We start from the raw sequence: 12,726 nt of genomic DNA, 5'->3' as shown, positions 1-12,726 counted from the left end.
CTCCATTCTTTTTCAGATTCTTTTCCCATATAGGTTATTACAGAATATTGAGTAGAGTTCCCTGTTCTGTACAGTAGGGCCTTATTAGTTATCTATTTTATATATAGTACTGTGTATATGTTAATCCCAAACTCCTAATTTATCACTTCCCCACGCTTCTCCTACGGTAACCATAAGTTTAATTTTGAGATCTGAGTCTGTTTCTCTTTTGTAAATAAGTTCATCTGTATCATTTTTATTAGATTCCACATATAAGTGATATCTTATGATATTTGTCTTTCTCTGACTTATTTCACTTAGTATGATAATCTCCATGTCCACCCATGTTGCAGCAAATGGCATTATTTTGTTCTTTTATGGCTGAGTAGTACTCCATTGTATATATATACCACATCTTCTTTATCCATTCCTCTGTCGATGGACATTTAGGTTGCTTCCATGTTTTGGCTATTGTAAATAGTGCTATAATAAACATTGGGACTCATGTATCTTTTTCTAATTTGTTTTCATCTTTTCTGGATATATGACTAGGAGTGGGATTGTTGGATCACGTGGTAACTCCATTTTTAGTTTCTTAAGGAACCTCCATACTGTTCTCCATAGTAGTTGCACTAATTTATTATTCCCACCAACAATGTAGGAGGGTTCCCTTTGCTCCACACCCTTTATCTTTAACTTTTGACATTTTGATTACAATGTGTTGTGGTGTATTCTTCTGTGGCTTAATTCTGCATTGAACTCTCTGTGCTTCCTGGACTTGGGTGACTATTTCCTTCCCCAGGTTAGGGAATTTTTCAGCTATTTTTCAGCTATTATCTCTTCAAATATTTTCTCAGGCCCTTTCTCTCTCTCTTCTTCTGGGACCCCTATAATGCAAATATTGGCATACTTGATGTTGTACCAGTAGTCTCTTAAACTCTCCTCATTTATTTTCATTCCTTTCTTTTTCTGGCAGCAGTGATGTCCACTACTCTGTCTTCCAGTTAATGATCCTTTCTTCTGCCTCACTTAGTCTACTCTTGATTCCTTCTAGTGTAATTTTCATTTCAGTTATTGTATTCTTTAATTGTTTCGTTGTTCTTTATATTTTTTAATTCTTTGTTAAAAAAGTTCTCATTTCTACCTCTGTGCATCCATTTTCCTCCTGTGTTCTTTGATCGTCTTTGCAGTCATTACTCTGAAGTCTTTCTCAGGTAGATTGCCTGTCTCTATGTCACTTAGTTCTTCTGGGGTTTCATCTTGTTCCTTCGTATGATACATAGCCCTCTGTCGCCTAATTTTGTCTAAATTGCTATTTGTATTTTTATGTATGTGGTAGATTGGTTATGTTTCTTGACCTTGGAGAAGTGGCCCTCTGTAGGAGATGTCCTATGTGTCCCAGCAGTGCACTCCCCTCTTGTCACCCAAGGACCAGGGGCCAGCTGGTCCCTGGGTGGTATCTGGCCTGCATTTGCAGATTTGATCTGCAGGCTGAGGCACTGTAGTTTTCTTGCTTCTGGTGCCTGCCCCCTGGTGGGTGAGGCTTGTCTAGAGGTTTGTGCAGGCTTCCTGATGGGAGGGGCCGGTGCCTGCCCTCCTGGTGGGTAGAGCTGAATCTCGGTTCTCTGGTGTGCAGGGCCATGTCTAGGGGCATGTCTAGTGGTGGCTGTGAGCTCAGGAAATCTTTAGGCAGACTGTCTGCTGATGGGTGGGTCTCTGTCCCTGCTCAGTTTGTTGTTTGGCCTGAGGCATCCCAGCACCGAAGTCTACAGGCTGTTGGGTGGGACCAGGTCTTGGTGCCAAAATGTCAGCCTCCAGGACAGACCATGTAGATGAATGCTCAATGATATATCTGCCACCAGTGTCTATGTCCCCAGAGTGGGCACACCTGCTCTTCGCCTCCCCAGGAGACACTCCAAGACCAGCAGGTAGGTCTGGCCCAGCTGCCTATCAAATTACTGCTTTTGTCCTTGGTCAGTGTGCATGAGATTTTGTGGTAAAAAAATTTTTGTGCTCCCTTTAAGAGTGAAGCCTCTATTTCCCCTAATCATGTGACCTCCTGCAATCAAGCCCCTATTTCCCCTAATCATGTGACCTCCTGCAATTAAGCCCCACTGGCCTTCAAAGCCAAATGCTCTGCCGGGCCCCTGGGCTAGGGCACCTGATGTGGGGCTCAGAACTCTCACTCCTGTGGGAAAACCTCTATAATAAAACTATTTTCCAGTTTGTGGTTTGCCCACCCTGGGGGGTATGGGATTTGATTATATCACAAGTCTGCCTCTCCTACCAGTCTCGTTATGGTTCTGTCTTTATGTGTTTAGTTGTAGAGGATCTTTTCTGGTAGGTTTCAGTCTTTTTCAATGATGGTTGTTGTGCAGATTGTTATTTTGGTGTGCTCATGAGAGGAGGTGAGCTTAGGGTCCTTCTACTCTGCCATCTTGGCCACTCCCAATCATGCAATTTTTATCCTTTATTCTTGTGACGTGATATATCACATTAATTGATCTTCATATAGTGAATCATCCTTGCAACTCAGGGATAAATCCCACTTGGTTATGGTGTAAGATCCTTTTAATGTGCTGTTGGATTAAGTTTGCTAGTATTTTGTTGAGGATTTTTGCATCTCTATTCACCAGAGATATCTCTCTCTCTCTCTCTCTCTCTCTCTCTCTATATATATATAGTTTTCATTTCTTATAAAGTCTTCATTTAGCTTTGTTATTAGAGTAATGCTGACCTCATAAGATGAATTTGGAAGGGTTCCCCCCTTTCCAATTTTTGGGAGGAGTTTGAGATGATTGGCACTAATTCTTCTTCACATGTTTGGTAGAATTTACCAGGGAAGCCGTCTGATCCTGGGCTTTCTTTGGGAGATTTTCTATTACTGAGTCAGTCTCCGTAGTAGTTATGGGTCTGTTTAGGCTTTCTATTTCTTCATGATTTAGTTTTGCTAGGTCCTATATTACTAGGAATTTATTCATTTCTTCTAGGTTATCCAGTTTGCTGGTGGATAATTGTTCATAGTAGTCTCTTGTGATCCTTTTTATTTCTGTGTCATCAGTTATAATGTCTCTTCTTTCATTTCTGATTTTATTTGAATTTTATTTTTTTCTTAGTTCAGCTTAAGAGTTTGTAAATGTTTTCATCTTTTCAAAAAACTAACTCGTTTGTTTCCTATTTTAAAAAATTTTTTATTTCTGCTCTTTACTTCCTTCCTTCTAATTTTGAGCTCAATTTGTTCTCTTTCTAACTCTTTGAGGTGTAAAATTAGGTTGTTTGAGATCTTTCTTTTTCTTAATGTATGCACTTAACGTTATGAATTTCTTAGTGTATGAATTTTGATAATGTTGTAATTTCATTTTTATTTGCCCTGAGGTATTGTCTAATTTCCTTTTTAATTTCCCCTTTGACCCAGTGGTTGCTCAAGAGTGTGCTATTGAAGCTCCACATTTTTTTGGTGAAATTTCCAGTTTCCCTTATGTTGTTATTTCATTTTATTTCATTATGGTAGGAAAAGATACTTAGCATAATATCAATCTCTTAAATTTCTTGAGACTTGTTTTGTGACATGACATATGATCAATTTTTAATCTAATTTCATCATCTCCCATGGGAAAAACAGGCAGAGAGATGAAACCACCTGCCTGAGTTCACACAATTAATTAGAGGTCACACAATTACCAGAAAGTAACACCTAACTCAGTGCTCTTCCCACTGACCACACTGGCTTTGTTTTTTAATTTCAGTCATGTTGATTCAGACTCAATTCATCATTGAAACCTTTATTTTCTAAAGCAGATTTCATCCTAAAGATTTAGAAATATAAGCAGACTATCATAAAAAAAATCTAACTACAATCAATTGGTTCAGATAAATAAGGAGTTCTCATTCAATGGAAATGTTGATGGGCTGCAGGGACTTGAAATTTGGGTAGATTATTGGATTTAATAGTATAGGTTGTAGTGTTTTAAATGAATTTTTACTCTGACTCTACAAGAAACTAACGGGAGAAACAGTCAAAGATCCTAATGCAACACAGGGTGCTAATCCAGCTTGCTGTCCATCAAATCCATGAGGTTCAATGTTCCAAGTGAATAAACTAATTCTAATAAACAGAATGGGACTTTGAGACTATCAAAAATAAATGCATTTAATATTAAGAAACATCTACCAACTGAAAGAGTGGTGCATAATTGTCAATAGTCATATTCTCAAATATGTAGTCAAGTATATTTGCTATTCTTTTCATAAAATAATACCATTAAATGGTCACCAGCATAAAACCTATTAAAATGTTTTAAGTCAGAGCTGTGCATAAGCAAAAACAGTGTATTTATTTAAAGATTAGGGTTTAGAACTACATGAATAACAATGGCCAATATTGGGCTTATGCTCATTTGTTTCATTTAAAATAAGTAATCTTGAGAATGTGGGGCAATAGGTCCGTAATGGCTAAAGCCTAACAATTAAAGCTCTCTTCAAGAATTTAAAATACACTATATGAGAAAAAAAGGGGCTCTGTTGTCAAATAAACATGGGATGTACTAGATTATTTCTCAAGGTTATAAGGTTATAAGGCCTTCTTTTGCCGAACATTTTCTGAGACTTCAGTTCTAAAGATGACACATTGGGAAGTATCTTATATTACCAAACTCAGGTTTGGCTGCTCACTGCTGGGAAGCCAATACTTGAGAAACAAGTGTCGGTTGGAAAGGAAAGGTTGCTTTATTCAGTAGGTTGGCAACCTGGGGAGAAGGTGGACTTGTGTCCAAAAACCAGCTCCAAAGATTCTGTTTGACCATGAAAGTCTTACAAGGAGAAAAGGGAAGTTAATTGCCAATAACCATTTGGGGGGGGGGGGATCAGAGTCTTTGTTATCTTCCACTGTGTGCAGACTTTCTTCTGATTGGTTGGTGGTGAGGTAACAGGGCGGTGTCCAAGGAATCTTGTGCTCAGCCTGAAGTTATCATCCTCCACCTGGGTGGGGGGCCTTAGCTCCTACAGAAGAACTCAAAGATATTGTTATGTATAGCTTTTGAGGAGGAACCAGGATGGTGCCCCATCGCTGCACTATTGTTCCTTTTTTTTAATTAATTAATTTATTTTTGGCTGTGTTGGGTCTTCGTTTCTGTGAGAGGGCTTTCTCTAGTTGCGGCGAGCGGGGGCCACTCTTCATCGCGGTGCGCGGGCCTCTCACTGTCGCGGCCTCTCTTGTTGCGGAGCACAAGCTCCAGACGTGCAGGCTCAGTAGTTGTGGCTCACGGGCCTAGTTGCTCCGCGGCATGTGGGATCTTCCCAGACCAGGGCTCGAACCCGTGTCCCCTGCATTGTCAGGCAGATTCTCAACCACTGCGCCACCAGGGAAGCCCTATTGTTACTTGCTTTAAAATTTTTTTTTATTTAGGACTTCCCTGGCAGTCCAGTTGTTAAGACTCTGTGCTTCCAATGCCGGAGGTGTGGGTTTGATCCCTGGTTGGGGAACTAAGATCCCACATGCCTGCCATGGGGCACAGCCAAAAAATTTATTTTATTTTATTGAAGTATAGTTGATTTACAATGTTGTGTTAATTTCTGCTGTACAGCAAAGTGATTCAGTTATACATATATATTATATAAATTCTGTTTCATATTCTTTTCCATTATGGTTTATCACAGGATATTGAATATAGTTCCCTGTGCTATATCCTAACAGTAGGACCTTGTTGTTTATCCATTCTGTTTGCAATAGTTTGCATCTGCTAATCGCAAACTCCCAATCCATCCCTTTCCCACCACCCTGCCATTTGGCAACCACAAGTCTGTTCTCTGTGAATCTGTTTCTGTTTCATAGATAAGTTCATTTGTGTCATTTTAGATTCCACATATAAGTGATATCATATGGTATTTGTCTTTCTCTTTCTGACTTACTTGACTTAAGCTATGATAATCTCTAGTTGCATCCATGTATTATTGTTTCTTGATTGTCACTCCTTTGATTCTGCATTCTCTCACTTCCCTGATTAGCAACTGTTTGAATCTGCCTTTTGGAACTCAGGGAAGGTCAAGGAGGCTGAATGAAGCCTATTTCCTACAAAAAAGAAAGAGAGGACATGGAAAGTATTTGTACTAGGGAGGGCCCCACAGGATCCTGCTCAGTTTCACTTGCAAGGGAACACTATAAACCACTATTGTTTATTGAGCAATTTATGTACCATAGTTCCTATATTATGTTATCTTCACATCTCTAAGGAATTGAAGCGTTATTACCACTCTGTTTTAAAGATAAGGAAATACTTGCCCATCCATTTAACCCAATGGATCTAAATAGCAGAACATTTCCAGAATGTATGCAGAAATCAAACCCTGTGATTAAAAAATGTTCCCATCCAAGTTTTCTCAAAAATATATAACTAGATAATAGGAACCCAAAGTCTGTGAACTGTGCTGTGATGATACCCAGTTTACTGATCCATAGCAAGTTTCCATCATGTTAAATAACAATTTTGAGAACTCAGCAAGTTCCCAGAATTATGTATAAATCTCATCTTTAACCCTGAACTCCCTCAAACTAATTTGAGAATTTTTGGAGATTTTTTTCCCTGTAAGGTGGAAATGGTTAAAGGTACGTACTAAAGAAATCAATCCTAAAGGATAGGGAATGGAAGTTTAGAAAAGACACAGTGGAGTCGAGTCAGGTCTAGTCACGTAAGAGAAGATGGAAGCTAGAATCACAGGGCAGGAAGAACACTTGACTGGTTAGGCCATCCATTCCAATCTCCATGTGGGGCCATATACCTCAAGTTCCAAGGGAACCATGTTGGGAGAACCAAAACCAATGAGCACAATGTGGAATTAGTTACTTGTACCACAGAGGCATACAATCAGTACAATCATTTAGTTGAAGGATTTCTCAAAGCATGGAACATGGATCACCTGCAGAGTCATCTAGGTTGTCCATCAAGTGTAAATTCCTGGAGAGACCTAGAACTAGAACATCAGCCTCTGTTGATGTGACTAAGGAATCTGCATTATAAACAAACACCTCAGGGCACTCTGATGTTAGCTCAAGTTTGAACCTGGAATTAGGCAAAATGTCCATTATACCTCTTTAATAAGAATAGCCTTGATATTCAACTAGAGCCTGTTTAGAAGATGAAAGAAGGAAGCAATGCTTAAGAACAGTCCCTTTGGGCACTCCAACACATGTCCCACAATTGGCAATGGGCATTCAAGGGGCCACAACAGGTTGAACATAATTTTCTTAGGCTTACAGCTTTGGCAGCCATAACCACTGTGGTCTCATTTTGCCAGCCTTGGGCACATTTTGTGTCTCTGGGAGAGAGAACTTTCTTCTGCAGCTGTTTACTGAGAAACCCACTACAGATATACAAGTCGTCATTTTTCCCTCTGTTCCCAAAGCCACATTTCCTAATTTACATTAAGAAGTCCTTGTAATTAAATAACTAAAAGTAAGACCAGAATGAAATTGAAGTCACGGTTAAAAATTCATATAAGTTTAGAAAAGATAAACCTCCAAATGTTAAGTGTTTCTCTCTGGGTGGTGGGATTATGAATTTCATACTTAACCAGGTTTTAATTTTTTTTTACAGTGGACTTCTACTGGCTTTTATTTTGGCTATAAAAGTTTTTGTTTTCAAAAATACTTTTTAAAGAAAGTAGATTTTGAGGTCTTATAATAGCATTCTATTCTTTAAAATAGCATTCTATTCTTTCAGAAAGTGTATTCTATTTTTTCATCCTCATAGCAAAAGTAGACAACCCTTAAGAATATGATGCTGTCTTGTAATCTTGTTAGTACGCTTATGTGTATGTTCTCTTTATCTAATGACAAGGGGAAGTGTGATTGAAAGAAATGACCTATGTTGTAAGACTCTGGAAAACATCTCAAGGTAGGCAAAAATTTGAGGATCCTGATTTTTATCTCAGTGACTAAGAAAATGTATAGTACTGTATTTTTTATTTTATTTTAGTGAGGTATAGTTGACTTACAATGTTGTGTTAATTACTGCTGTACAACAAAGTGATTCAGATATATATACACACACACACACACACACACACACACATTCTTTTTCATATTCTTTTCCATTATGGTTTATCACAGGATATTGAATATAGTTCCCTGTGCTATACAGTAGGACCTTCTTGTTTATCCATTCTATATATAATAGTTTGCATCTGCTAATCTCAAACTCCCAATCCATCCCTCCCCCATCCCCTCCCCCTTGACAACCACAAGTCTGTTGTCTATGTCTGTGAGTCTGTTTTGTTTTGTAGATAAGTTCACTTGTGTCATATTTTAGATTCTACATATGAGTGATATCATATATTTGTCTTTCTCTTTTTGACTTACTTCACTTAGTATGATAATCTCTAGGTCCATCCATGTTGCTGCAAATGGCGTTAATTCTTTTTTTTTAAATATGGCTGAGTCGTATTCCATTGTATATATGTACCATATCTTCTTTATCCATTCATCTGTCAATGGACATTTATTTAGGTTGTTTCCATGTCTTGGCTGTTGTGAATAGTGCTGCTAGGAACATAGGGGTGCATGTATCTTTTTGAATTAGAGTTTGGTCTGGGTATATGCCCAAGAGTGGGATTGCTGGGTCATATGGCAACTCTATTTTTAGTTTTCTTGAGGAACCTCTATACTGTTCTCCATAGTGGCTGCACCAATCTACATTCCCACCAACAGTGTAGGAGGGTTCCCTTTTCTCTACACTCTCTCCAGCATTTATTCGTAGATTTTAAAATTATGGCCATTTTGACCCGTGTGAGGTGGTATTTCATCATAGTTTTGATTTGTAGTTCTCTGATAATTAGTGATGTTGAACATCTTTTCATGTGCCTGTTGGCCATCTGTATGTCTTCTTTGGAGAAATGTCTATTTAGGTCTTCTGCCCATTTTTCAGTTAGGTTGTTTGTTTTTCGTTGTTGAGTTGTATGAGCTGTTTGTATATTTTGGAAATTAATCCCTTTTCAGTCGCATCATTTGTAAATATTTTCTCCTAGTCTGTAGGTTGTCTTTGCGTTTTGTTTACGGTTTCCTTTGCTGTATGGTACTGTAGTTCAATTCTAGGAATCACATTTTTCATAATCTAACATCTCTGAATTTAGTATGTATCTTTTAAAATTTTGTTTTGACATATAATTCACATACCATAAAAGTCACCCCTTCAAAGTATAAAACTCAGTTGCTTTTAGTACATTCAGAGTTGTGCAACCATTACTACTGTTACCGCAGTTTCGTGTGCCCGATGCACAGTGAGCCCAAACAAACCGAAGTGTTGGAGTTTGGAGCAGAGAAAGGTTTATTGCAGGGCCATGCAAGGAGAACGGTGGCTCATGCTCAGAAAAACCTGAATTCCCTGATGGTTTTCAGGGACATGTTTTTATAGGCAAAATTTGGGATGAGGGCTGCAGGATGTGTGACTTTCTTCTGATTGGTTGGTGGTGAGGTAATGGGGCGGTGCTCCAGGAATCTTGCGCTCAGCCTGAAATTACCATCCTCCATCTGGGTGGGGCCTTAGTTCCTGCAGAACTCAAAGATATATTGTTATTTATATTCCTTGAGGAGGAACCAGGATCCTCTTGCCCTGTTGCTACACTTTTGTTTCTTGACTGCTTCTCCTTTGTTTCTGCATTCTCTCCCTTTCCTGATTTGCAACTGTTTGAATCTGCCCTTTGGAACTCAGGGCAGGCTGAATGAAGCCTATTTGCTACAAACTAGAAGCTCGGTTTCACAATTCTCTTTGGTATATAGCTGGGAGTGAAAATGCTGGCTCATGTGGTAACTGTATATTTTACATTTTGAGGAGTTGTAAACTGTTGCTCCAAAGTGGTTGTACCATTTTACAATTCTACCAACCGTGTATGAGGGTTCCAGGTTTTCAACACATTCTTAACACTTGTTACTGTCTTTTTGATTTTAGCTGTCACAGTGGGTATAAAGTGGTATTCTGTGGTTTTTAACTTGCATTTCTCTGATGCCTAATGATGTTGGGAATCTTTATGTGCTTATTGGTCATTTGAGTATCTTCTTTGGAAAAGTATTCAGATCTTTTGACCATTTTTTAACTGGGTTATCTGTCCTTTTCTTGATGAGTTATGAGTTCTCCATGTATTCTGGATACAATTGCCTTATTAGTTATATGATCTCCAAATATCTTCTCCCATTGTATGGGTTGTCTTTTTACTTTTGAGAGTATCTTTTGATGCACAAAATATTTTAATTTTGAAGTCCAGTTTATCTTTTCTTATGTTTGTGTTTTTTGGTGTTTAAGAAATCATTGACTAATCCAAGGTCACAAAGGTTTACTCTGTTCTATAGTTTTTGCTGTCCATTTTGAGTTAATTTTTGTATATTGTGTCAGGTAGGGGTCTAACTTCATTCTTTTGCATGTAGATATCTAGTTATCCCAGCTCCCTTTGTTAAATACTCTTCTTTCCCCATTGCATAGTTCGGGCACCCTTGTAAAACAGAATGCATCCCACAATTGTAACTGGCTATGTTTTTCTATAATAACGCATCTTACAAATCATGGCATCTTAGATTTGTTAAAGTGTCAGAATGCTTAATCCTGAAATAAAAACCTATATAAATGTATATTTTGGGAGGGGGGGGATGAAAAATCTATTTCCCTCAACAATACTACGACTCCTTAAGTATCAATGTGATGAGAAAAAAACTGTCATAAATACCTTTTCTTATGAAAGACATACTAGTTTAAGGCTTGGAGGCTTACACATAATGCTTATGTTGTTAAAAGTGAATGAAGATTGTCACAAAGGTAGCAATATGAGTATAATGGCCACGCAGAAAATCCATTAATTCTACAAGCCAGGTTAAATTCTCCTGGAAGTGAGATTTATTTGACAGTGATGTAATGTCACAAATATAAACACCAATGGAATCTTTCAGATAAAAAAATTGAGATTTTTCAGAATCTAGGTTTAAATAGGTATTGTGCAGAATATAAAACAATGATCAGCTCAACTGTCTGCGATCAAATTGTAAGTTTGAAAAATGCAAAAGCCAAGTCTACTTTTATATCCACTTCCTATCTAATGTCCTGATGGAAGACAACGACTCACAAACATACTGAGATCCGTTTAATAGTTTCTGAAGATTTTTCCTGTAAAATGGCTTGTATTTCCACAGATATAACAGTGAAGAAATAAACTTTTCAATTTGACATGAAATATAAAAGAACAGTTTTACAAATATATCCATAAAATTTAACTGCTCATAACACTATACATGGTAAATATGACCAACCTCTTAGCTTCTAGACTATTTAAAACAGAGAAACAATATGTCATCTCAGCTAAAAAGAAACAACTTCCCTTTCATCGAGTTTATTTTTGTTTAGAAACAGTTAAGTAGAACTGGAAAAATACTTGCTTTTCCCTATCTTCCTCTAGGGATTCTGCATGAGGGTGAAAACTTGAGAGGATATTAGTTTTACTAAGAAGAAATACTGAACCTTCTTCTGTTTTACTGATTCAGTAATGCTTACATTCTTTTAAAAAGATCCTGGAGTTGTCTCATTGGTCTTTGACTGGGTCATAAAGAAATGATAACAGAGCTGTGCTCTCCTTCTAGCATTAAAGGAGGAACTTCATACCCTCAGCCTATGAAGGTTAAACTCTGGGGATGTAAGAGCTACAGCCAAAAGAACAGCGCTAGATCCGGCTTAAAATCAAGGTTCTGTGCTTTGTCTATTAGAAATTCCACTGTTACAAGGCAGGATTGCATGAAGATAAGTTTTTTAGCCAGCATTGACAATGTTGTGATCATATATCCTTTCATGCAAATCCAAAGAACAGAATGGCTTTAAAAAGAAAAGTTGATCAAAATCATAGAACTGCAGGTAACAATTCTATAATATAATCTACGTGACGCTTAAATTAAGAAAGAGAAAACACGCTCCTTTTTAAACTCTCAAAAAGTGCCCAAATAACAATACTGAGCTCCCAAATGACAGGGGTTTGAAATTTTTTTTTTAATTTTTTTATTTTATGTAAGCAAAAATAAAGCATTGAAGCTTTATGAAGAAAAGAGTTCTCCTCAACTTTGCTAATATAGTAGATGTAATAACTTAAAATAATTTCCCTACTGCTACTGGAAATAAATTCTACTACAATCATGTATATGCCAGTTCCTGGCATATTTCTGCATCCAGATTCATTCGTCTCCTTAAAGGAGCCCATCATTTTCCCAATGGCTTTCTCCTTTCTTTAAACCCTAACCCTGAAATTCTATAACCAGTTATGTCACGTGGCTTCCCTGAGGCACAAAGGTACCAAACTCTATAATTAACTACTGAGGAATGATAAATATGCTATTTATATTAAAAGATTTTAATTCTTTTGGGCTATAGTTAGGGAAAAAACCCCAGAAAGCTTAATACTTACTCTGCAGTGTGAACTGTAGCCCTTCTTGCAAAAAGCAAAACCAAATAAGGGAAATGTTGAGTTGCAGCATGCATGACCTGGCAGCACCGATTAGTAATAATAAAAAAAAATTCCAGACTAGAAAAATATTCAGAGTTGTATCCCATTCACTCTGAATCTTTTTTTTTTTTTGTAATAAACTGGCGTAAACAACTGGAAAAAAAACCTATGGGAATACATCATTGGAGCTCTTCTGGAAACCTAGTCACAAAAGGCATTTCGGTCAGGCTGAGATCAGGATAACTGGTCTGCAATTTCCTATGTGTACATCTGGGGGGTGGAATT

This window comes from Balaenoptera acutorostrata, chromosome 3 (assembly GCF_949987535.1).
Source record: "Balaenoptera acutorostrata chromosome 3, mBalAcu1.1, whole genome shotgun sequence".
Classification (NCBI taxonomy): domain Eukaryota; kingdom Metazoa; phylum Chordata; class Mammalia; order Artiodactyla; family Balaenopteridae; genus Balaenoptera; species Balaenoptera acutorostrata.
This window is presented reverse-complemented; position numbering follows the sequence as displayed.